We start from the raw sequence: 15868 nt of genomic DNA, 5'->3' as shown, positions 1-15868 counted from the left end.
ACTTTTACAGTATCAGAAGTATGTGTTTTTCTTGTTTTTAAATGCTACATGCATACTAACTTACATTGGTAGCAACTCTTGTATTTATTATGGAAATGAACTTACATAACATCTGGCCTTGGTCTGCTGCAAAATCATACCCTCCATCTGTGGGCAGATTTCAAATTTATTTCTGTTGTTCCTGTCAAGGTCTCCTCAAGAAATTGATCACAAGGAGTATTAAAGCCACCCATAGATCGTTGCACTTTAACAAGCTTCATGACCCTTTTCAAACATCGTCCCTTAGTCCGGAAATATGGCAGTAATAACACAGTGAGCCTTTTATTTGTGTATGTTGCTGGAGACATCATTCTGTAATTATGATTTTAATTCATTTTCTTTCATTTCAGATGACATTTGATGGGAAGGATCAGTGGTGATTGATTTCCAGCTAGGCCTCACAGCTTGTTTGACAAGTTTTGCTGCCATCATTATTCCTAGTACACTCTTGGATTCCATAACTAAAGGTTTTTTTTTCTGGATTATGGATCAGAGATTACGAAGCATATTTTAGTTTGATTTTCATTCCACAACAATGCCTATCAGAAAATGCATGGTACAATTCCCTTGAGGTTCCAAACAAAACAGAGTTAGCTTCCATCATTTTTCTACTGATTGCTTGATTACTGTAGCAGAATGTGAACTCATTGTGGATCTATGCAATCCATTCAACATTGATCCATTAGGAATCTTCTCACAAATACAAGAAACAATTAATGTAATATCAGTTCACTGAACAGTCTTCAATATCACATTTTAGCACGCATGTGACATATTTTCCCCCTCAAAATCTTTCCAACCAGTAATCATCCTTTTGATATGTTTTATTTTTAATCACTAATTTTTCATATGAATTAGAATGTTGTCAAAAATTACTCATATCAGCAGAGACTGGTTTTAGATGTTAGCAATTTCTTTTCCTTTTTTTTTAAATGTTGATCATGATCCTGAGCTTTGCATTCCTTATACTAATCCTTGAAATGAATCAAACCTGATTAAGAAAACTGGTATGAAAAATCAAAGTCTACTATTTCTTGTTCGGATATATGAACAAGACAAATGTAGATGTTGGAGATGAAAATACTGGTACTGTATGGAATTGATGTGCATATTTGTCATTGTACTCCCTTGATAAAGTAGACTTTCACAAGTCCAAATATGTGTTTTTGATTGTAGTCTCTAGATTTTATCAAAAAGAATATTTCTTGCCATCATTGAAATGAATAATAACCAAAATGACATGCTTTTAGAATAGATTTAATGGAAATGAGTCTTTCTCTTTCATTTCTTATTTTCTGCAGACCAATCCATTTAGATTTTCATGAAATCTTAACCTAATATGAACAAATCTACCACTGGTGTATTTTGCACAATTTGGGTAAAAGAATCTGATACTACATGAATTTAATTCATGCATATCAATAGCTCAGCACAAGACATGATAGCCACCATCACTCATGTTGACACAACAAAGGGTATTTATGTTGTCTGTTATGATAGGGCTAATACTGTATACAAGTGATGCGCTGATATGTATTGCTTTGAGAGTCCGACTGCGAATTGCTGGGTTTAGATGAGCAATGTTCGTTTGAATGATTTCAAACAAACTATCTTTTTGAACTTATTTCTTTACATACTAGGTAAGTACATGTACTGTAAATGAATGAATGCACAAAAAAGATAATGAAACAAATACACATAGGTAAATAAATGCATAAACAAGTTAAAAAGATATGAAATATTCGATAAGTATACAAATAAGAGGAAGACTGAATAACTACATGAATACATTGACTGTAGTTTAACCCGTTGAGGACGGACTGATTTTGCCACAACACGCATTTCCCATACACACATGCCCGAGTATACTCGGGACTAGTCCTCAACCAGTTAAAATACATGGTAGCTTGTGGAAAAGGAAGTGATTAATGTAATGTACGTGACAGACAAAATAAAATGAAATAAAGACCGCAATTGCCCATATTTTCTTACTTGTAGTTTCTGTCAGATCTCGTGTGAAAGGAAGGCTTGTTTTGTGACTGAGTCCATTCATTGAGTGAGCGATCATACAACAGTGTTAAAAAGAGTTCCATATTAATTGTGGTTTTAATCAAGTTCATGATTGGTTTCATCAATGTGAACCTCCAGTAATAGATGTACTGCTGTGTGGGACAGTACATTGAACTCTTTATAGCACTGTTGGGACGCCCTCAACTAGATCATGAGCATTTGGTCATGTGTAAAACTGAAAATTAATTACCCCCTGTTATGGGGTGGGGGTTATGAAAATAAAACATTACACCCCCCCCCCCCCCCCCCCCCCAAAAAAAAAAAAAAAAAAAAAAAATATATATATATATATATATATATATATATATATATATATATATATACAACTGTATGTGACCATGCATCACAAAACAGCTAAAAGTCGCATACAGTGATTTTGTGTGAGGACTGAAAATAGGTGAAATTGGTCAACCTAGCCAATCTTGAGGTTTTCATAATTTCTGAAAGAGCAAGTTTTCTTTTACATTATGTTAATGTTTGGGATCGTAAAACAAATAGGAAACTGTGTTTTTAGCAGTTTTTCTCAAACACTTTATTGTAGAACAGTGTGATTAGATGTTTCTAATAGAGTCCCCTTTTCATTTCTTAAAACGGTTTAACCCTTTACACACTCTTCACTTTCAACTCTAATAACTTTTGAAAGGATAATGCTACTGCTTTGAAAGTCGACATAAATCATAGACAGAATGTTATGATAAAGCATGCCTAATTTCAGCTTAATCTAACAATCCCTTCATTGTTATTGCTCCGGTTGTTAACACTCTGTTTTGTTTGGGGTTTTGTTTGTTTTGTTTTTGTTTGTTTTTTGTCCCACAGCTAACGTGGCTTGGAAAAGATTAAGCGCTTGAATAGACTCCTTACCTCAGAGCCTCTTTCTCAGTTCACACTTTTCCATAGTGTGTGCTTTCCTTACAATACATGTATTTAGATAGGTTAGGAGAGTCCATTTGAATTGGTGCAGGGACACACACACACACACACACACACACACACACACATATATATATATATATATATATATATATATATATATATATATATATATATATATATATATATATACATGTGCATTTTAAATGTACATTGTATATTTCTTATGGGGGAAGGAATGCCTTATTTTAATCCAGGGAATGCTTGATGACAGCAGTTAACCATGAGAACCCATTTTCTCTAACAGGCCACACGAGTTGACGCTTGGAGCTAGAGTTACTTAGTGCATGTATACAACATAACAGAAATTTATGGATGAAGTAATGAGTAGCATGATTCAAGGTGTTTATGGAAGCTTCAATCTGAAATAGGCTAAATAAGAGTAAATTGGATGAAATTAAATTGTAATTGAAATTTTGATGAACAATGAGTGATGGTAGTTAGTGCGATGATGCATATATTTTGGGCCATGTATAACTCATTGAGAGAAAACGGCAGCAGAATGAAATACCCCAGGGCATGCAAGCTTGTTTCCTTCTTTTACCAAACTCCAAGTCATGCTCTGATATCAGGCATGCATAGTTATAAATTATGTACTCTTTAAAAAAAGAATCGAGTGAAAATATTCACTCTTAAAGAAGTGAATACAAAAAAGAGTGAATTTAGAGTGAAATTGGAGTGAATTTTGAGTGAAAATGTTCTTTTTCACTCGTTCTAGAGTGACCTCAGGGACCACTCCTAAATCTTTGAGTGATCCCTGAGGTCACTCCAAAATTCACTCCAATTTCATTCTAAATTCACTCTTTTTTGTATTCACTTCTTTAAGAGGGAATATTTTCACTCGATTCTTTTTTTAGAGAGTAGCTCAGGTCAGCTGTACTCCAGTCTACCTCCATCTTAAGGCACGTTAAGGGGAATGTTATCCCACCAGGTTGATTTTACATCAACTGAATTTAGCTCAAATTGATTTGCACATTGGAGATATTCAATGCCTAGGAACATACAAAATTGTACGTAGTATGTCATCCTCTTTCTACGGTTAGCATATAAACGATAAGTGCCTACTGCTATTGGCAGGCCAATTTGTTATCTTTACAGAGGTGGTATTAATCCATGTTTACATGATAATCATCATGCCATCACCTCAATTTACCTATTTGGCTGATTCATCCATCAGAATCATACACTGTAAAGTAAGTTAATGTTTGTGCAAATCACTCTTCAAGTAAATTCTAATAGTTCATTCTTTTACGATACAAATTAAGATGCGACCATGACAGTATTGAATGATTTGATGTTAGGAAAATGTTTCTAATTTCTTGTGAACTTGAAATCTAGACCGATTTATAGCCGCGAGCCATTGCTAAACTCCAAGTCACGTCACAGCGCCATCTGTCTACGAGACCTTGCCATCTACATGAGGTTTGCCGTGCGAAATGGCGATAGTGTATACATACTGAGTGTTAGGTATGGTATAATACATCCCATCTGGAATCGCGTAAATTACAGACTGTATATTAACAGAACACCGGGTCAAGAAATAAATCGTTGCTGAAAACACGACTATAAAAGGAAAACATGCGGATTCCTTATTGTATAGACAATATATGTACTTCGCGAAACACAAGGCCACATGCTGTAAAATAAAAAAGGGTCTTGAACAGGAAAATGTAACCTGCAACCCTTCAAGTTTACAATGATGAACGAAACTTGCACAGTTTGCATCCATCAGTCATTTGGTGATTTTTTTTTCAATTTAATACAGTACGTGTAGTTGAAACAGGGGCGGATCCAGGAATTCCGTAAAGAGGGGGCGTGTTTACAAAATTAAAGAGGGGGGGGGGGCGCACGCACCCCTCCCCCATTTTTTTCTTTTTATTTCTTTTGTTTCAACAAAAAATAAAGGGGGGGGGGGGCGTGCGCCGGTTGCGGTCCTCCCAGGATCCGCCCCTGGTTGAAATCATCCTCGTCAAAACAAAGAACCGCAAAACAAATTTTAAAAAAAATGAAACAAACAGACCAACAAACAGGAGCTACAAACGACACACACCAATATGCGATGAAAGACAATTAAACCCCGGGACAACAAGCACACATGCTACGTTGGCCTTTTGTGTTGTTATGTTTGTCATACACCCCAAAAAATTGATACCACGTTAGTATCCTCGGACGTTTCCGTCTAAAAGCATCGCAAGCTTACAGATGGATGAGATTTATTGTGGATATGTATTCAGTTGAAGAAAACCTCGTTTGTAAATGCATTGAAGAGAGAGAGAGAGAGGGGGGGGGGAGGGGGACAAAGACAACTGAGTCTGTGTGCTAGGAGATGGTGCTTGTTTGTTTTCATTTTAAAAAAAATACGTAATTAAACAAGTTTGTTTGTTTGTTTGTTTGACAGAATATCAGGGGCATAACCTGATGGTTGATGTTTGCCCGAGGGGAAAATCACAATGATACTAAGAAGTGAATGGAAGAATAATCGGACATTGTGTAAATAGATACCTTGCCAAACCTTGACCACTTGACCAGCGCATGCAGACGTATCAACATTTCTCTAAAACGCTGAAATGTCCATGTCTTTTTTCTTCTTTCTTTCTTTCTCTTTTAACTTGTGGGATTTTAGGCGTAATCATAGCGTATTCATATTGAGTTGACTGTAAATCTAACAATAAAGTGGGCCTAACTTGTAAGAACATTTCAAAAACTTATCAAAAATAATTTATACCAAGTCGATGGTGCTTATTGTGTTGAAGCCGTTCACATCTTCATAAGATCGTGAAAATCCAAATTACCTTAAAAAATAAAAGATGAAAAGAATGAGAATAATGGGGCTTCGTAGAGGGGTGCACGTCACTAGACCGACACCCACGAGTTATACTGCCCACAGGTCATACAGCCCATGAGTTATCCAGCTCACGAGTCATACAGCCCACGAGTTATCCAGCTCACGAGTCATACAGCCCATGAGTTCGACACTATGCTAACAAGGCCCACGAGACCGACACATTAAGCCCCGTGTTGTATCTGTTTAACTCGTGGGTTGTTTTTACGTAGTGTCGAACTCATGGGCTTTATTTGCCTGGTGTCGAACTCATTGGCTGTGTGACTCGTGAGCTGTATGACACAATGGACCTCTTTTCAGTGTCGAACTCGTGGACTGTATGACTCGTGGGTGACGGTCTTGTGGGATGACCGCCTTGAAGAGAGGATGAGGAAGAGTCAGACTTTGCACTTACACAGGAACTAAGAAACGGTAAAGAAGAAAATATTAATTTTAGAGAAAAATATTTCAATGATGCACACACAGAGGTGTGGATATCTATACTGTGTCTGTCAAGGAAGAAGAACAAATGGTTCAAATATAAGTTGAATTTCATTAAAGCCAAAAAGAATTTTTTTAAATCTATATACATTATGTACATTTATATTGTTCTTATTAATTAAATGAAAATTACGTCAGATAAAAAAGTTTTCATTTCCACTGTATGGATAACTTACTGCTCACTCATGCAAAATCAGAGAGAACAGAAGTAAAAATCAAGAAATAAAGCAGAGAAAGAAGATCGCGTGTTTCCATTCCTCATTTATAATAGTTAAACAATGGAAAACAATCAAACCACTCTTGCTGTTCGAAAAAAAAGGAGGCATAGGTAAGATGCCCACATAACGTTTCTTCTCTCTTCCTCGGCCCGTGCTACTCACCGATTTTCCGCATACATTCAAAAATAACGTGATTTCATGCACTGACATGACGATCACGTACTAGGTCGTGTAGTAAATGTACATTGCTCCCTCCGAGCCACACGCTGCTCTCGGCGTCCCCTTTTTATCTTGGCTTGAATAAGTGAGTGAATGAGTGAATATCTCTGTGTGTGTTGAGAGGGATGGGGGAGGGGTCTGAAACAAGCACGTGGATGTAGACCGGCATACAAACTTGGGTAAGCGTGATTTTAACCCTAAAACGGCCGGGGAAGGGGAATTGAATCAACCCCCTCAACAATTTCCACGACCATTCCGCCGCGCGATTTTGTTTGTTTGTTTGTTTGTTGTTGTTTTTTGACCGTGCCTCTCGCTGACTGTTTTTCCTTTCAAGTTTTGCGCATTTTATGACTCCATTTTCGCGAAAATCGTGCATATCGTTACAACGCTGCACGACCTTACCTGCGTGCTCGTCAGACTGAAAATGGCCCAGAAACGTGATTTTTTTTTTTTGTACAAACTCAATGCAAATGGATTTTTCTCTTCTTATTGGTTGAAATTATATCATTTTAGCTTAATTATGCTTGCAAAAGGTTCTGTGGTAAATATTGAGGAAAAAAATTTAAAAAGGTCAAAACAAGGAAATATTTAAGAAATTCATAAAACAAACTACATCAGAAAGTAAATTTGATACCAGATTTTCATTTCAAGTACATGTACATTGTTATGAATACTTCAAAGAATATTTACACCAGAAATTAGGATTTTAGGAGTTTCATTTTCTGATGCGGTAGAGGAAAATGTATGATATCATTTATGTACAAATTGTATTAGCATTATTTCAGTTTGCGAAATAAGTTCATAAGGATGATTTATAAACGAATAAAGAGTTTTCTAAACCAAATCATCTTTTGCCGATTAGCCATCGTTTGAGAAAGATGACAGCCGTCGTCGAAACTGTCACAGATAAATACAACTTTTGGATGTGTTTAGAAAACTCTTATCTTTAAGATTTCAATTTCTTTTCTTTCTTTCTTTTTTTTAATTGGTAGGTTTCGCCGCAGGTAACGTATGTGCCAATTTTCATGGCGACTGCGTGATTAATGGTCGAGATCTGGGGGGGGGGGGGTGATTCAACCCTCCCCCGGCCTAAGAACAGCCCCAAAAGTCCGGCCAGGTTGGGGATAAACGAGACAAATTGGCATAACATCCATTGTGTTGACTTGATTTCTTTGGTGAAACTTGAAGACATCACAGTATTCGATTGAATTGTCGTATTGACAGAAATATCGTACATATGTATATCACTGTGTACATATATATGTATAAATGTGTCTGTCTGTCAGTATCTGTGTGTGTGTGAGTGAGTGTGTGTGAATGTGTATGTGGGTGTTTGTGGGTGCATGCATTCAGTGGTTTGTGTATAATTGTATACATATTTAACAGTATACGCATTATGTGTGTTTGTGGATATGTATTCAACTTGACTGCATTTTCGATTTCTTGTTTATTTATCGATTTCATCGCGCTATTTGGCACATTTTTTTTTCTTCCTGATACAAAGTTTGTATCCTAAAAATGAGAATTGGAAAATGAGAAGTTGTAGAAAATACATGTATTCAACAAATACACAATGCAGTATTCTATGTATGTATTGCATTGTGTCAGCGATAAGACCTTGATATTAATTAATGTTTTCACCTTAAGCTAGTCGCTTCCATTTCGTTATAGACACTGTGTCTGAATTATATTTTCTCAGAAACATTCCTTTGTTTGAATGATTCGCCTTCAAAAAAAAAAATAATTGAATTGTATTCGTATAACCTTAAAAGGTACTGTTTAAAATGGAGTTATCACATTTGATGCATTTGTGTAGATCAGTTGTATCACAAAATATCCTTCCGTAATAAACATATCGCTATAAAGCCTAAAATATAAGATTTTTCTCTTTTTTTGATTGTAACTATTGTTCAAATTCTGTATATTCAACCATATTGAACATTGATGATACTGATTAACGTTTTTTGCATTGGTTGTTTCAATCTCTTACCCAGATTTCAGAACAATTTTGAAGCATTAAACCCAGGTTTTTGTTTCATTTGCAATTGGTAAATAATGCCTAGGAAAATGCATGTATATCAAAATATTTCATTTTACAAATCTTACAGAGAGAATAGAAAGAGAAAAAGAAATAGAATGAGAGAGGAAGGGGGGGGGGTGAAGAGCCCTCCGATTTGCCTCAATACCCATGATTGATTGCCTGTGAGCTTCAATCCAACGTCAACTCCCCAAACGCCACTGATGTCATGTATAAAACATCAAACTAGTGAAATGGGCATCAGTTCCTGCATAAAGGCGAGAAAGTTACGACCCTGACACAGAAATGGACGAAAACTGATCTCGTGATCATACACTTTCATTTCCTCTGTCAGGTTGACGATATTGTGATGTAACTAATTTGAAATATTATCCTCAGTTGTCCATTCTAGGGATAAACAGGGAAATACATTTCAGTTTTATTAATATTTCTTCATAGTCTTGCATTCTCGATACTAAAATACGTTTTGAAGATACATGTATCTTAAAAACAGACCGGATTAAGCAGTTGTTTGTTTCGAAAATACACTGTCATCAGCAACGATAAGCTTACTGACCTTAAATGAAATGCTCTCCATGTTTAATTTTCTTTGTTTCATAGGATACGGCTCCAATGGCTATGATACAGACATTACTAATCGCCGCACAGAATAAAATTGTATCAAAATGTTTCACACAAAGTCCACCAAATCTCGTCACAAAACGCTGATACACAGGAGAGCTCCTTTTATACTGACTTTATTTTGACGAACAAGTGGGGCGAGGGGACTCTAACAGCGTAAATGTTCAAACCTTATGTACAACTACAAAGCAAACAAACAAAAACCTACAAAACAAATCCAGTCCATCTATATGATGTATTATGAAGTGAATGAGCCCATTATCATTATATTTTAAAGCACATTAACATGATCAAATGTTCAATCTATGAATCTTGAACCTTGAGAAAGAGACACAGGCTCCCTGCTTGTGAGTTTCACCCCGTCACCACTTGTCCATCCCTCCTGGATTTACTATACCAGGTATGGAGCCCAGAGGCCAGGCGACCGGGGATTAAGACTTGACTGTCGCTGGACCAATGGGAGCTTTGATGGGCTCTCATGTATGGAGCAGCACGTTTGTAGCTACCTGTTGTCTGACAGGAATATTTTGCCTTCGGAATACACACGAACGTGTCAGCTGCTTTACATGTCACCTACGAACGACCATAGACTAGGAAGGAGAAACACAAAGGAGAAAAAAGAAAAAAAGAGAAACTATCGAAACCATTACCTTGGTTTCGATAGTCCTACGCCTTAGATAATGAAACATAAGTATAAAACTCTCTATTTAAGACAGCTTCAAATATGTTGCACGTTATAATCACTTTCAGTTGAATTCAGTTCTGTTTTCATTTTTTTTTACACACATACATACGTATACACATATACCTGAAAAGTTAAAAGGATCGACCATAGTGAGATTTTCAGAGTAATTCACATTTATTTCAAAATTATAACAAAAGCCTGGCCTTCATTCTTTCACTAGTATCAAAGTGTAATATTAACGGAATTTTGAAGGTCGCTAAATTATTTGTAAATGAAATACAACTATCAGACATGCGTGAGAAAGGCTACACCGGGTTTCCAATGCATTCCATAAACCGATATTCTAATATACAAACAATTCCATCTGTTCATTCTGAGTGAATTGATCTAACGCTCAATGATCGACAGCTCTATCTATGGGGTCATTCCACGAGACCGACACCCACGAGTCATACAACCCACGAGTTCGACATTGAAAACAGGATCATGATTCATACAGCTCACGAGTCATACAGCCCATGAGTTCGACACTAGGAAAATAAAACGCATGAGTTCGACACTAGGTAAAAACAGCCCACGAGTTCGACAGATACAATACGGGGCTTAATGTGTCGGTCTCGTGGGCATTGTTAGTAGCTTAGTGTCGAACTTATGGGCTGTATGACTCGTGGGTGTCGGTCTCGTGACGTGCACCCCTATCTATCACGGTTCAGTCTCTTCAGGCTACAGTTTAGAAGTTTGTCTGTATGGTATATACGATCTTTATATATTTGGTAGTTGACTTTATTCACGGGAAATCTAAAAAGGTTGTCCCTGCATTTCAAACTTATTGTTATAAAAACCAAATACGGTCGTTTTTTCTTTCAATTTCATGAGGACTTTGATCAACGCATTTTGTTCAATGATAAAATTATCGAACTTTTATTTTAACTCATGACTTCACACAAAATTAATGGAGATTTTCTTCCATGCCCCTGCAATATTTGTAGATAAAAATTGCGATTTGTCGGGCACGAAAACACTGTCTGCATGCAGTAACTATCGAGAAAAAAAAATGATGAGGGAATTCTTCTTCAATTATCCATACTACAGTATGAGAGCCACAATGCCAGTATACATACTTATTGGATTACATATGCTGAACCAGCACCAGCTCGATCATCCGAGTGTCATAATAGACGTCACGTGACAGGCGTAGGACAATGTCATTGGATAAAGCACACGATGCAAATGAGACTATGTATAGGGTCGAAATAGGATGACCTAGTTTTCCCCAAATTCTGCGATTTATGAAAGACAATTCTCGACCTTGAACTAGACATGTAATATTCGACGCACGCAGGTGTGAATCTGTTTAAAGTGTCACCGTCTCCCTCGATCAAGTTCACCTGAGTCTCACAGATAATCATTTATGAATTTGGAAAACAAGGGACACGCTTCCGCAATACTTACCTTGTTTTCTCATCAGTTATGACTTTTACATATTTACCAACATGGTTGACAGAGCGCGCTTCGTTTATCATACCTGTCAACTTTGAGCACTGTTGGAAACGTCAAGTATGTGTGATGAAAAATGAGTGAGTTTCATGCAGTATGACGAGTTTAATTTGCATTTGATGGTCGCTAGGCTACTGCACACATTGCGATTCCGATTTGATTCATTTTGAAAGGATGTCCTTGGTGGACCTGCGGAGTACAAATACTACCACACACTCCTGAAATCAAAATCGAGTTAGACAGCCAGTGGTAATGAGGAATGAGAGAAGGATCATATCAAACAATATGTCATCATTGCACTGCGCATTGTGTATGTCGTCAGTAAAATTTGTTAGTTTTAGATATCTGCTTCAATTTCCAGTTAGCGCTGGAACGTTCTTATGACTTTATGTGCATTAAGACAATGTTGCTCCGTTGAATGAAACACTGTAGAATGAATATAATGCTTTTATTGTCAGTAACAGCCAAAAGGGATGATGATATACACAATTATTTTTATTGAAGAAGTGAGCCTCGATCATTACCAGTGGCGGATCCAGGGGAAAGGGGGGGGGGGGGGGGCGTACCGGGCCTGCGCCCCTCTTTATTTGTTGTTAAAACAAAATAAATGTTAAAAATGAGATGAAACCCGGAAGTAGCACCAGAACTATTGTGTCCCCCCCCCCCCCTTTTACGGGATTCCTGGATCCGCCCCTGATTACAACTACGTAGTTTTTATTTGAAGTCCACTCATACACACTGAATCAATCTTTCAGTCATATTGAAAGCTATCTTGTGAATTTAGAGATACCTAACAGTGCCGTTGTAAGTTACTGTATGAATGGCCAACAAGGTCTTGCATTGACTTTGTCGAACAGAGTCAAGTATGTAGTAGCTTGTAGCAATGAAACCGAGCCGTGTAGTTGCATAATCCTCAAGCCGTCTTTATTCCCATCCTAAACATGAGAGAGACCCAATATAGCGCTGCTTTCGTATCGTGGGCTAAAATGTCACTTAGAAAGTCCCTCAGTTAAGTCTATTTTTACCGTAGTCAAACCCTGCTGGGATTTCTATGGTTTAACGTGTCCATCGCTGTATTTCTTAACAGGAAAAGCAAACCCAAATCCTGACACATTCACCAACTTATGACTTCGACGGCAATCTATTAGGATTGTAGCTATGACAGTTTTCATATACGAGTCCTGGCCCTGGTGCGGTTTTGTTCATTATTGTCTTGTGCATTAATAGCAGTAGGTCTATACTTCCCTAACTCATGACCCATGCAGTCTTATTCATCATCCACTGGATTATTTTATCGCATAAGGTCTTTGCATGTCTTCCAGCTCACACCTGTTCAGAGACTCCAACCCCAAGCACCTTCTGCTGCTGGAGATTCTCCCGCCTGAAACCCCTAGCAAACGGGAGACTCCAAGTTTATGTGTGCGAAGCGCGAAGTTCCTTGGGTTATAGATGCTCTCTGGTGCTATCTAAGGCTTATTTTTGCAACATACGATAGCAATACGTAAGAAATCCTTTCCAACGGGAGACATTGAGCCAGGGCGGGAGAAATTAAATCTCAAACGGGAGAACGGGAGATTTTGCAAAAATGGGTTTTCGGCGGGAGACCTCCCGTCGAAAACGGGAGAGTTGGAGTCTCTGCCTGTTCAGCGTCTAGAGGCGGTTTCGTTTCTACAAAGTGAAATGAGAGTTTGAAGCGAAGTGTCGCCACGGTCACGTGGGTACATCACTTTTCACCTTAATCTCGTTGCTATCCTCCGATATCTTAGACTTCTGTATCTGTCTGTTTGTCTGTCTTTGCATGTATGTCTTTGTATAAATGCATACGAGTGTGCGAGTGTGTGTGTGTGTGTCTGTCTGTCTGTCTGTCTCTCTCTCTCTCCCTCTCTCTCTCTGTGTGCTTCATGGGTGTGTGTGTGTTTTAGTTTGTGTATGTGCGGGTGCATGTGTGTATATTTGTGAAGTCTTTCCCTTCATAACTTTACAGTGTGTATACTCGCTGTGTCAGTCTGGTCTTCGCATAATTACAATCATAATTGAATTTAATTGAATTGAATTGAAAAGGTATTTTATTCATCAATATCAATATCTATCGCAGCCCGGAGGCTGAATTACAGACATTGTTAACAATGGCCATGAATACATTAAAAATACTCACAAAATACAGTGTAGGAATGAGAAAAAAAAGATACATAAAACAACAAAGGGTCAATCTTATTGATCTTAACCATTGCACAATGAGATCAACCTATAATACAGAACAGAAACAGATATTACAAATACAAGTATATCAATATTCTCGATGATTATCAAAACATAGATTGAGTTTATGTTGATTATGTATGCCGATCATTTATCCTTATAAATACAGATGTGTTGTTATGCAGCTCAAATCAACACAACACGTTTTACACAACAAAGATAATCAGTTTGATTAAAAAAACATTTTCTCACAATCTATTCTTCCTAAACATAAACTCCAATATCAGAATACATTCAATCTATACACAGCGCATTACATCAAATCAATCAATCAATAAATAAATACCATATTCGCATTATTATAATACATGTATACGAAAATAGCGTCTGATATTTTCACATCTCTCCCTCTCTTCCTCCTCCTCCTCTCTCTCTCTCTCTCTCTCTCTCTCTCTCTCTTCTAACTCTCATTCCACTAATACACTCTCTCGTATATCTCGTATATCTAACGAGCAAATATACACCATTGTTTCTATAACCAACACTCTGTGATATATTATTGCACATTTTGCACCAAAATTTGATCTCACAAATAAACAACACCAAAACGCTGAAACGTAACATTATATCAGACAGACAGCCCAATACGTCATGTCATTTTCGAGGTCGACATCGAGCGAATGAATCTTTGGATACCATCGCTTGAATGAAGGCAGTTAACACTTCACCGCGCTCACCCTAGCCCTCTACAGATTAAAAATAGACAGCATCCATTAGTTCAGACCTACGTCTGTTGGGTGCATGCAGTATGCAATCCGAGTTTCTCCTTCCTTCTCGTTATCTGTGATGGCGCGGAGGAAACACCTCGGGTCTTTCTTTTCTCTGGCTCGGAATTTTTCACACTTTCTCGTTGTAACAATCAATAGGGCCGACCATCATGTGGGTACAGAAGAGGCTTTCTGATTACACAAATCCTGCTTCAGGAATCGCACCAAACCAAACGACAATGATGTCTTTAGTCTGACACACAGGAAGTGAAACAATGAAGCAGACAACAAAAACTGAGAGCATTCTGCTTTGGCAACCACAGATAGATAGAAAGATAAAGATCGAAGACACACAAAGGTAAAGAGATAAGAGAGGGAGAGAAGGAGAAAAGGAATTCCAAAGACCAAATATCAAAATTTCACGCTATCTTAACAAACTACTTACATATTGCAAGCATGACCTTATTTAGTAACCTTTCTTCTGAAGTGATAGCTCGTATCCAAAATACAGCTATATTTCATTTTCTTTCAGGATATTTTCATCTTGATATATATATATATATATATATATATATATATATATATATACATATATATATATATATATATATATATATATATATATATATATATATTACTACAATACTTCGTTTTTATACCAATCTTATCCCACCATTGCTGAATATAACAAAATGTGACTTCCACCAGTGGCTACAGCATTTCACGGGGAAAACATCAAGTTATTTTGGCAAGGACCGTATGCCCTCTGTTTGTACAGTAACTTAATCTCTCGTTTGAAGAAGCTACACCCCTGTAGACAATGCCAGTGTATATCTTGGCAATCAAGGACTTAAAAACCAAAGATATAAAACACCTGTTTCTTGACCCTGGCCTAATCTAAGCATCAGTCACCGCCACAGGGGGGGGGGGGGGCACCGCGAGAGGAGGAGATTGTTTTGGTTTTGGCATGGGCTATGTAGCTCCATGGCGCGTGTGTGTGTACGTGTGTGTGTGTGAGTGTATACATTCAGTTTTAATGCTCTCCTTCTTATTCCTGTATTTTCGTTATTTATGGGTCAAATTTTTTCGTTCGAAATTTAAAACGGATGACCATAGAATTTCTCAATAGAATATAAAATTGAAAACTTTAGAAAGAATAGAGAAAACTGACTTCACTTTGAATGGTCTGCCACAGGCAGATATCATTATCATGCTCTTACGTAATATGACAGCTGTTGTAGTCATTAAACCCTGGCTTGGCCT

This window comes from Diadema antillarum, unplaced genomic scaffold (assembly GCF_040938485.1).
Source record: "Diadema antillarum isolate AM-2024a unplaced genomic scaffold, OU_Dant_1.0 seq00000836_RagTag, whole genome shotgun sequence".
Lineage (NCBI taxonomy): Eukaryota > Metazoa > Echinodermata > Echinoidea > Diadematoida > Diadematidae > Diadema > Diadema antillarum.
This window is presented reverse-complemented; position numbering follows the sequence as displayed.